Below are 9,273 nucleotides of genomic sequence, written 5' to 3' on the forward strand. Positions count from 1 at the left end.
GGGTTCGAAACCTGGGTGGCGCATTTGTTTTTAATCAATAGAGAAACGCTAAATTAGAATTTCTTCGATGCAATAATTTCAATTTCAATTCTATTTCAATTAAACCAAAATTTCGTACTCTATTAAATACGCTTCCGATAAAGCTGAAGGTCTAATTTTCAATAAGGCGTAACAAGTGTCGGTGGTTCTGTGGTAGAACGTCCGCCTGTCAATCAGGAGGTCTCGGGTTCAAATCCCGCCCGATGCGATCGCAAATTGATACTAAGACGAATACCGTGTACAACTGGGGGAAACCTGCCATTGGACGTTGAGAGGTAGCATTACACTCAGCACTCGGTCCGTCCCAAAGTCATTAAGAAGAAGTTGGAGAGAAAACGCCCATATAAACACAACAGACTCAACATTATAAGCACGTAAATTCCAAATTTTTCTTCATCTGGCTTGAAGTAAACATGGACTAAATTGGGCTTACTAAAATTACGCCTTAGTGTATTAGCTGTATTAATAAAATGAAGACTACGAAGCACCGAAACGCAGGTACTAGCCCACGGGGGTATTGGTCGGTCCAAAATGCAAAGGTAATCATATCTCCAAGGCAAAGCAAACCCCAAACTTTAGTGAATGCACCTTTGAAAATGTACCCCTTCCTCCAATATGGATCTTCTTTTTATAAACTTGTGTTTGTAATTTGCTTTTACATTACAATTTTCTAGATACTAGAATTATCAGTGTATGTTTAGTTAGAAGGAATCGCTTTAAGTTTAGTTAGAAGGAATCGCTTTAAGTTTAGTTAGAAGGAATCGCTTTAAGTTTAGTTTCAGAAAACTTAACAAGATTTGACTGTTTCTAAAATTTTATTTTTCAACGGTAGATGGTCGAAAACGTTTCAATTAGAAACAAAAACAAAACAAAATTTGTTTGGTGGAAGAACGCCATTTTCTTTCTACGCCTTGCGTATAGAGGTTTTCCGATACCCTCGTTTTCTGATAGAAAGATAAATAAGAGGTCAAAACGTCATGTTTTTCACCATTTTAACGCTTCTAATAAAGATGAGCTTTCCATTCCGTATTTAAAGCGACTTCTTGCCTTAGAAGAATCATTCTCACAAGTTACTTGACTCAATCACGTGCTTTAATCGGTGAATCTAATCATATCAGTACTAGAATTTGCCAATAATTTAATATTTGCTATAAAACAGAAGAACTAGTCATATCAGAGCTGCTCAAGATTTCGACAATAAAGGATATGTCAAAACCGGGTTCATTAGAGCACGTCCTAGTAATATCGGCAAGGAAGACAAAGTCTTATCCTATAAAAATTCCGTAGTTGGCCAAACACATCTTTGGCAAAAACTCGAATTTTCTCATGATATCCTGTGACCGATGATAATTTATTTTAAAGAAGTAGACAGTAGGCCGAGTTACATGACTATCCTGCAGAACAAAGTAACGAACGCCTTCGACGCGGATCTGATGGATTGAAAGAGATGGTCCCACTCGATGGTTTTTAAGATCCCCACTTCTGACTTTTACCTGAAAGGCTTCATAAAAACTTGTTGAGGTTAACGGTAGTAGTTAGTGTAGGGAGCTGTTGGCTCGCGTGGCATGAAGGGCTTGCCACCACCCTCCTACGCATTGTAACGCAGCCACCTGAATTAATGACTTCAAAAGTCGCTTGATGACTTGCGCCTAAGGTGGTGCATTGGGTATTAGCCTAGCTGATTATTATTAAAACTGTAAAGAGAGGGCGCGCTCATTCCGAGCCATGCTTGATAGGGCTGTGATTGTATTTTTATACAGTTTTTGAGAGAATAACCGTTTCAAACTTAATTGTGAATAATTTTTGAAGATATTTTGTAAAATGCTTTTGCTCTCTAGTATAACCTTCTTTATTTTATTTATCTAATATATTACTCGGCAAAAATTAATTTATTTTAACGTTTTTAGTTTCTACGTTTCCAAATATGTTTTACAACTTTTTCATTAAAACATTTTATCTACCACCAACCGCTGAAAAATATATTCTTTAATAAACTATAAATTCTGGTTCAAACTCATAGGTTGAAGAGTTACCTAGTTATTTTTTATACATCAGAAGCTTCAAAATTCTAGTTCCAACAGTTTAGGATAATTGTTCTTTTTCAGCAAATTAGAGTACCCGTTATAAAACTGTGCCAATGTACTTGAATTCGGATTACGAACAATAACGTTACTTATCAGCATATTTACTACCATAGCAAAACATAATTTGAAGTAAACACTTAACGCATTGACAATAAGTCAAGAGAAATTCTTGGGGTTGGGTGGTTATTTTTTGACAGTCAGCACACCTGATATGGTCAAACAAAGCTAAAAACGACCTTCAAAAACTCGATAAAACTTTATCTTTGTGTTATGAGAAATAATCTAGATGGTTTGACGGCAGATAAATAAAAATTGTAATTGAAAATTAACGAATAAGTTACCAATTATTGTTATAAGAAATGCCTTAAATTTAAATACAACTTACTTACTTATCGGTAACATGTAAGCTTAGTGATTTGAAGTTGTGGAATATACAGGGTCTTTTTTTTTGCTCGGAAAAGTGTTTTTTTTCAAAAACTATTTATAGTACCGATTTCAAATTTGGAAGGTCAATTCTCTATACCGGGGGACATCAGTTTGAGAAATTTGAGCGTTTTCGGTAATGTTTTTCACCAATTTTGAAAAATTATTTTTCGACCACTAGGTGCGAGATAAAAAATTTCTATTATAAAGTTGTAGGCCGTCATCGAAAACCCTTAAAAATTGTTCACTCGACGAAAAACAATTTATTTATCAGTGAAAATTCGAGCTTGAAAAATTTACAAGTTGGTGAAGCCAAATTACGATTGTTTGAAACGATAATTGAAACCGAATTACCTAATCCAGTTGAAACTTTGGTTAAAAAAACGACCGGATTTAAAAAACACGAGGCTATAGGTCAATCCTAAACATGCATTGGGTATTTAAAGGAAAACTTTGGGAGATTATTATCAGTGTTTGATAATATTTCGAACAATGCCTCGTTATTCAGTAGCTGAGCGTACCGAGATAGTTGCCATTTACTATGGAGAAGCAGCGCAAAACCTTAGAAGAGTGACTGAAATCTTCGCAGAAAGACATCCAAATGGAGCACCATCTGTAAATACAGTAAGACGAGCAATTCACGATTTCAATCAATTTGGTCACTTGCAACCTAGGTTTCGCGGATTGGGTCAACCGGATTTAGACTTCGAGAACAATGTACTCGCGTACTTTGTGGCATATCCTAACACCGCTGGATTATTTTCTCTGGGGATTCGTTAAAGCAAAGGTATACGCCACGCCCATTGAAACTAGGGAGGAACTCATTAGACGAATAATCAGTGCTTGCCGAGACGTCACACCAGAAATGGTAGAGAAAGCGTTTGAGAACTTAATTGTCCGCGCACAAACCTGTGTTGCAGCCAATGGTGATATTATTGAAAATGTTTTGTAAAAATTTATGTGAATAAAATATCTGCATTTAAAAACCAAACGTGTACATTTTTTCAAGTGTGAAAACTCTACTACGTTTGTATTAGACTTGTTCCCTTTTCAATTATCGTTTCAAACAATCGTAATTTGGCTTCACCAACTTGTAAATTTTTCAAGCTCGAATTTTCACTGATAAATAAGTTTTTTTTCGTCAAGTGAACAATTTTTAAGGGTTTTCGATGACGGCCTACAACTTTATAATAGAAATTTTTTATCTCGCACCTAGTGGTCGAAAAATAATTTTTCAAAATTGGTGAAAAACATTACCGAAAACGCTCAAATTTCTCAAACTGATGTCCCCCGGTATAGAGAATTGACCTTCCCAATTTGAAATCGGTACTATAAATAGTTTTTGAAAAAAACCACTTTTCCGAGCAAAAAAAAAGACCCTGTATAGCTTTTACTGTAAAAATATTATATTTATTTCCTTCTTTGTAAAAGTGTTAAATTGGTTTAAAGTGTTGTTAAAGTGCGAATTTTTTTTGTTGCCTTATGAAACCGTAAAAAATTATTTTCAGCGCAACTTTAGTTACAATTCCGTTTGATTTCCTTCGCGCTGTAAATGAAAAAACAAGAAATAAATACGTAAGTATACCTAGTGCTTCCCACCGATACTCAGATAACAGTTACGTTATCTGAACTGAGCGAAATTGCGAATAAATCTGGCATCAGATAAACTGATTACATTTAAAAATATCTTCAGATCGGGTGGTTGGAAACAGGTTATCAATCCAGATAATTTTACAGGAAGAAATCTAAGTTTATTACAAACTGAAGGGTATTATCTGATCAGATATAAAAATGTAATACAGTTATCTGATTTACATATCCCTATTTGTTAAATTCCTTAAAAAGAGTAAAACCTAAAGTAACTGGTTGTGTTTGATTCACTGATAAAGGCAAGCGCGACGTCTTATTTTAGTCCAATACACTTATTTGATCTATAAAAATACACAATGCATCAGTATAGTCACCCATGTGTTTTTAGTTAGAAGGATTTTCAGTAAAACACAAATTAAGGGCGGTCGCTCGACTTGCTCGACAAAAAATACTTTCTGAAAAAAAGCTATATAAGTAAATAGGACGTCATGAGTAGAAATTAATCACTGAGATATGGCAAGCGGTAAAACGCTAGACGGTCGAGATCGGAGACCACGAAGCGAGATATGGGGTCATTATATGATCATGTCGGAAGGAACTACATCACCTGATGGTATAGTAAAAGAGATCCAGTTTGCCAAGTGTGTACACTGCGATAGGTAAGCTATGTATCCTTAATTATTAAATATTGTAATTTGTTGATAGATTTTCCATATATCTATTGCTTTTATTGCCCCTAGAGGAAAGTATTTGTATAGCGTAAATTCTAATAAAAGTACTGGTAATATGAAGACCCACCTCTTGAATAAACACCCTGGTCTAGTACCGTTGGCTACTTCCTCGGAGGTTTCGCCAAGACAACACTTTTCGTCATGGATAGATGGAGGTAATGTTAGTGTCTAAGGCAGAGGTCCAATTTTTCCCGAATGTGGCAAAACGTGGTTTCGCTTTCACACTTCGCCTCGTTTGATCATTTGAGAATCCCATCAACATTCAATACACAATTTAGGATAATATGATGGTAAACTATTGGTTTTACAGCTACTGGTGTACGACGAAAATTAAATGAGTGGATAGTTTTGACTAACCAACCATTTACAATGGTAGAAGAGCCAAGTTTCAAATCTTTCATTAACGAACTGTCCCCTAAAAATCCGTTGCTACAAGATGCTATACCAACGTGTTCAACAACTGTTAAAAATGACGTTATGATGTCTTATTGGAAAGAAGTTGAAAACCTACGAACCATTATGAAGGTAATATCATATCAAAGTTTCGTTTCTTCCACTGTTTATCGTTAATATTAGTCGTCTTCTATACCTTTTTCAGCAAGTTTCTGGACAAATATCGTTTACCCACGATTGTTGGACCTCGAATTACGGCAAACACATACCTGACGCATTTCTTAAAATGATCGACGACCGTGGAGTATAAAATTTAATGGTTCCGTACGTAGAACATCTGATGAGCATTACTATATACGATGTGTGGTAACTGATACATTTCAAGGTGTAAAAAATAACGATGGACAATGCGTCCAACAACGATACCTTCACCTCCGAATTCGAGCAGACATCCAAAGACAAAGAATTTAGGTTTAATACCAAGAACCGTGTACGTTGTTTCGCACATATTCTTAACATAGCTGTGCAGGACATGTTGAAGGAACTGAAAGCAAATTCTAAATATGACGACGAAGATGACCAAGATTGCGACTTTGACTACTTAGAAAACGACTGCAACATTGGCAATCCGTAGCCAAGGTGAGTAATTAATAACTTTGATTCCATCGAAAATTAACGCAATTATTTATCCTCGTAAGTTAATCATCTTTACACTTCATTGCAGATAAGAACTGTCGTATCTAAAATTAGATTGTTAACAGGAAGGAAAGAGAAGTTGATGGAATTTAACACGCTGTTTAATCTTCCGAATGTAACTCTCATGTTAAACGTCAGAACTCGCTGGAATTCAACATATGCCATGCTCTGTAGGGCACACCAACTTCGCCAGGTTGGAACATTTTGAAAGACGTTTTACCGGACCTTGGCTCCTTGGTTTCTGACGTAACCGTTCGTGGGTTTTTATTAGTCTTTGCAGGCGCTTATGAATGATGACAGGGAGTTCCAAAGTCATATGATCCTGGACTCGGAATGGACAAATGTCGAGGAACTACTTAACGTTCTAAAGGTAAAAGTACCAGATCTTAAAATTACTTGAAAATGATAAAAAGTATTTTCCGCCAAGGATTTTTACGTGGCCACCAATCGTGTATCGGCTTCGCGCTAGCCTACGTTGGGACTGGTAATGCCAATAATTGGATGGTTAATTCAAAAACTCAAAACAAGTATTGCGCAAAGAAATGGTGTATTGAAACCAGTTTGTTCCGCTGCATTGAGAAAATTAGAAACGTACCACGACCTCATGGGAACGGAAGTTAATTGGATTACTATGGGTGAGATCAAGTTAAAACGTTTTTGCACTTAAAGATATTTAGTTCGCGTTATTTTCAGTATTAAATCCAACATTGAAGCTAGACGTTTTCAAGGAACGCTATAGCAAAGAATGTTGTAAGAAAGTGAAGGCGGCCGTCCTCAACGTTTTCTCAAAATACTACGAGACCTTGGAAGACCAAGCACAGAACGAGGTTAATGCGTTAAGCGTCTCGACGGCTTCGGTACAAGAAGAGGAATTTCTTGCTATTTACCCTAAGCGTCCTAAGAAACAAGCAAAGGGATCCGAGATGAACAGGTACTTGATCGCCAAACTTGCGCCACCCCATACCAACATCATCGAATGGTGGAAGGTAAATATCTTCAATAAATGGTTTCTTTAGGTTATTGGCTTAATAAACCCTATTTCAGGCACATGAAGACGAATTTAAGCAGGTATCTAGAATGACACGTGATTACCTTGCCGTTTCAGGAACATCAGTCCCCGCTGAACGCGCCTTTTCTACGGGATCAGATGTTGTTTCCCCCAAAAGAGGTTCCTTGCAGCCCGAAACTATAACTGCGCTAATCTGTTTAAAAAATTGGTGGATATAATCACTAAATATGCCTCATTTATCTTTGTAAGGAACACAGAAATAAAATTTAACATTTGCGAAAACTAATTGTCATAAATATTTAGTATTGTGTATCGTATGTCAGATAACCGATAGGCCAACTGGTTCCCCTCTATTTTTAATCAGGTCAGTTTACATTAAGAAAAATTAATCAGATAGAATTTCAAATCAGATCAACCTGTGGGAGTCGGTTACCAGATTCAGGTAATCTGACAAACTGAATGACGTCATACGCATAAGAAATACGATCTGAATAATCTGATCAGGTGGCCGTTGGAAGCACTAAGTATACCGAATGTTTTGCGATAATTTGTTGACTGAAATCATGGGTTTTGAGAGGTTTATAGTATATTGCTTTCTCGGTATTTTTGTTTCGGTACCTACACTCACAATTTCCGTTAAACTCAACAAATTTTTATGGAAACGATAATTCGTAGATCTAGGCAAAAATCCTTTTATCCACAGGGAATAGAAATTGTAAACTCGACGTGAAAGCTGTTGTTCACATTTTTGCCAAGTACCAACCTAGTATCTAACCGGTTCCTCTGGCATTATTGCAACGGCACCTTGGTTTTAATTAAAACTGAAAGAAGGGTGCCCTCTTAACACAATTAGGGCTCGGCAATATCCAACCGTTATTCACAAATTTTGCGGTTATTTTTGATTAATCGAAAAAATACATTAGTTTGTAACAATTTGATTACAATAACCAATAATACACCGATAATTATTCAACAAACATGTTATTGAAATATTTAATGCAAAAAATAATCGCAAAAAATATATATCGGTTGATTATCTCTATCAACAGCTTTGAAAGACATCCCGTTTAAATTATCTTTGCATATACAAAAATGTATATATTAAACAAGTTGGCTAGCCAAAATGTACCTCTCCTCGGAAACATTGTCCCTAGTGGTATTAATTGCTCGAGATGACCTTCTAAGTTATATCTCCCCAATTCAGAGTTATTTACTAATAACGTAATCCTGGTTCAATCCCGCCCGGTATTAAATTTTAATTTGAATTATAATAATTGAAACGAAACAACCGAGATTAATTTTTTCAGAATATTATAAATTAAGTAGTTACAACAGTGAGTTAGACGAACTAGAACAACGCACAATTGAATTTAACCCTATTTACAGAAATTTTTTATCAGTTAAATGTAATACGAAGCAAACTTTAATAAAAGAGATATCTACAGAGGGTATTTGTATTTTTATCGCTTACGATATAACAACACAGAAAACCTTCTTTAAACCACTTCACACGAAAAAATGATAATTAAAGCCAACAATACCGCCCAAAAGCTCAACACAATCAAAATTAAAATACAACTAGCGGTATTAATTTCTCGAGATGACCCTCAAAGTTATATCTCCCCAATTCAGAGTTATTTACTAATAACGTAATCCCGGTTCAATCCCGCCCGGTATAAAATTTTAATTTGAATTAAAATAATTGAGACGAAACAACCGAGATTAATTTATTCAGAATATTATAAATTAAGTAGTTACAACAGTGAGTTAGACGTACTAAAACAATGCACAATTGACTTTAACCCTATTTACGGTACAAGTTTAGCAGTTAAATATAATACGAAGCCAATTTTAATGAAAGTAATATCTACAGAGGGTATTTGTATTTTTGTCGCTTACGAAATACTTGCCGCATAGTTAACGCTCATTTTATTTCAACGTTCGCCCGATCAAGATACCGTAGATATCTGGTAGTGGACGACTCGTAGACTGTCAGAACCATCCTGTTGACGTTGTGACACATACCGCATGAAAAAGACCAAAACCGTCCAATTTCCAATATCATATAATTACTCGCACACCCAGGATATCAATGACTGCATTAGGAATCGTAGATATCCAAATATCCACACCACCAAAAAACTTATTAACAAGAAGCGAAAAACTTACCATTCACAAAGCACAGAAAGCCACTTGACTAAACGTATATCAATAAATGACCGTAGAGGGAATAGTTAGGGTTCTTTATAAATAAACACAAACGAACCCAATTGATGAACTGCATTAAACATCTTAATCAGCCGAGAAA

General features: G+C 35.7%; 1 long non-coding RNA gene across 1 annotated transcript; it reads left to right on the forward strand.

The window, feature by feature from the left end:
• Positions 1-4,771: 4,771 nt before the first annotated feature.
• Positions 4,772-5,570, forward strand: LOC149946284 (uncharacterized). Its single transcript, XR_016480549.1, has 3 exons — positions 4,772-4,795; positions 5,178-5,392; positions 5,466-5,570. It is a non-coding gene; the product is annotated as an uncharacterized LOC149946284 (long non-coding RNA).
• The last annotated feature ends 3,703 nt before the right edge of the window (positions 5,571-9,273 follow it).

Source organism: Leiobunum rupestre, chromosome 4 (assembly GCF_980474605.1).
Source record: "Leiobunum rupestre chromosome 4, qqLeiRupe1.1.hap1, whole genome shotgun sequence".
NCBI classification, from domain to species: domain Eukaryota; kingdom Metazoa; phylum Arthropoda; class Arachnida; order Opiliones; family Sclerosomatidae; genus Leiobunum; species Leiobunum rupestre.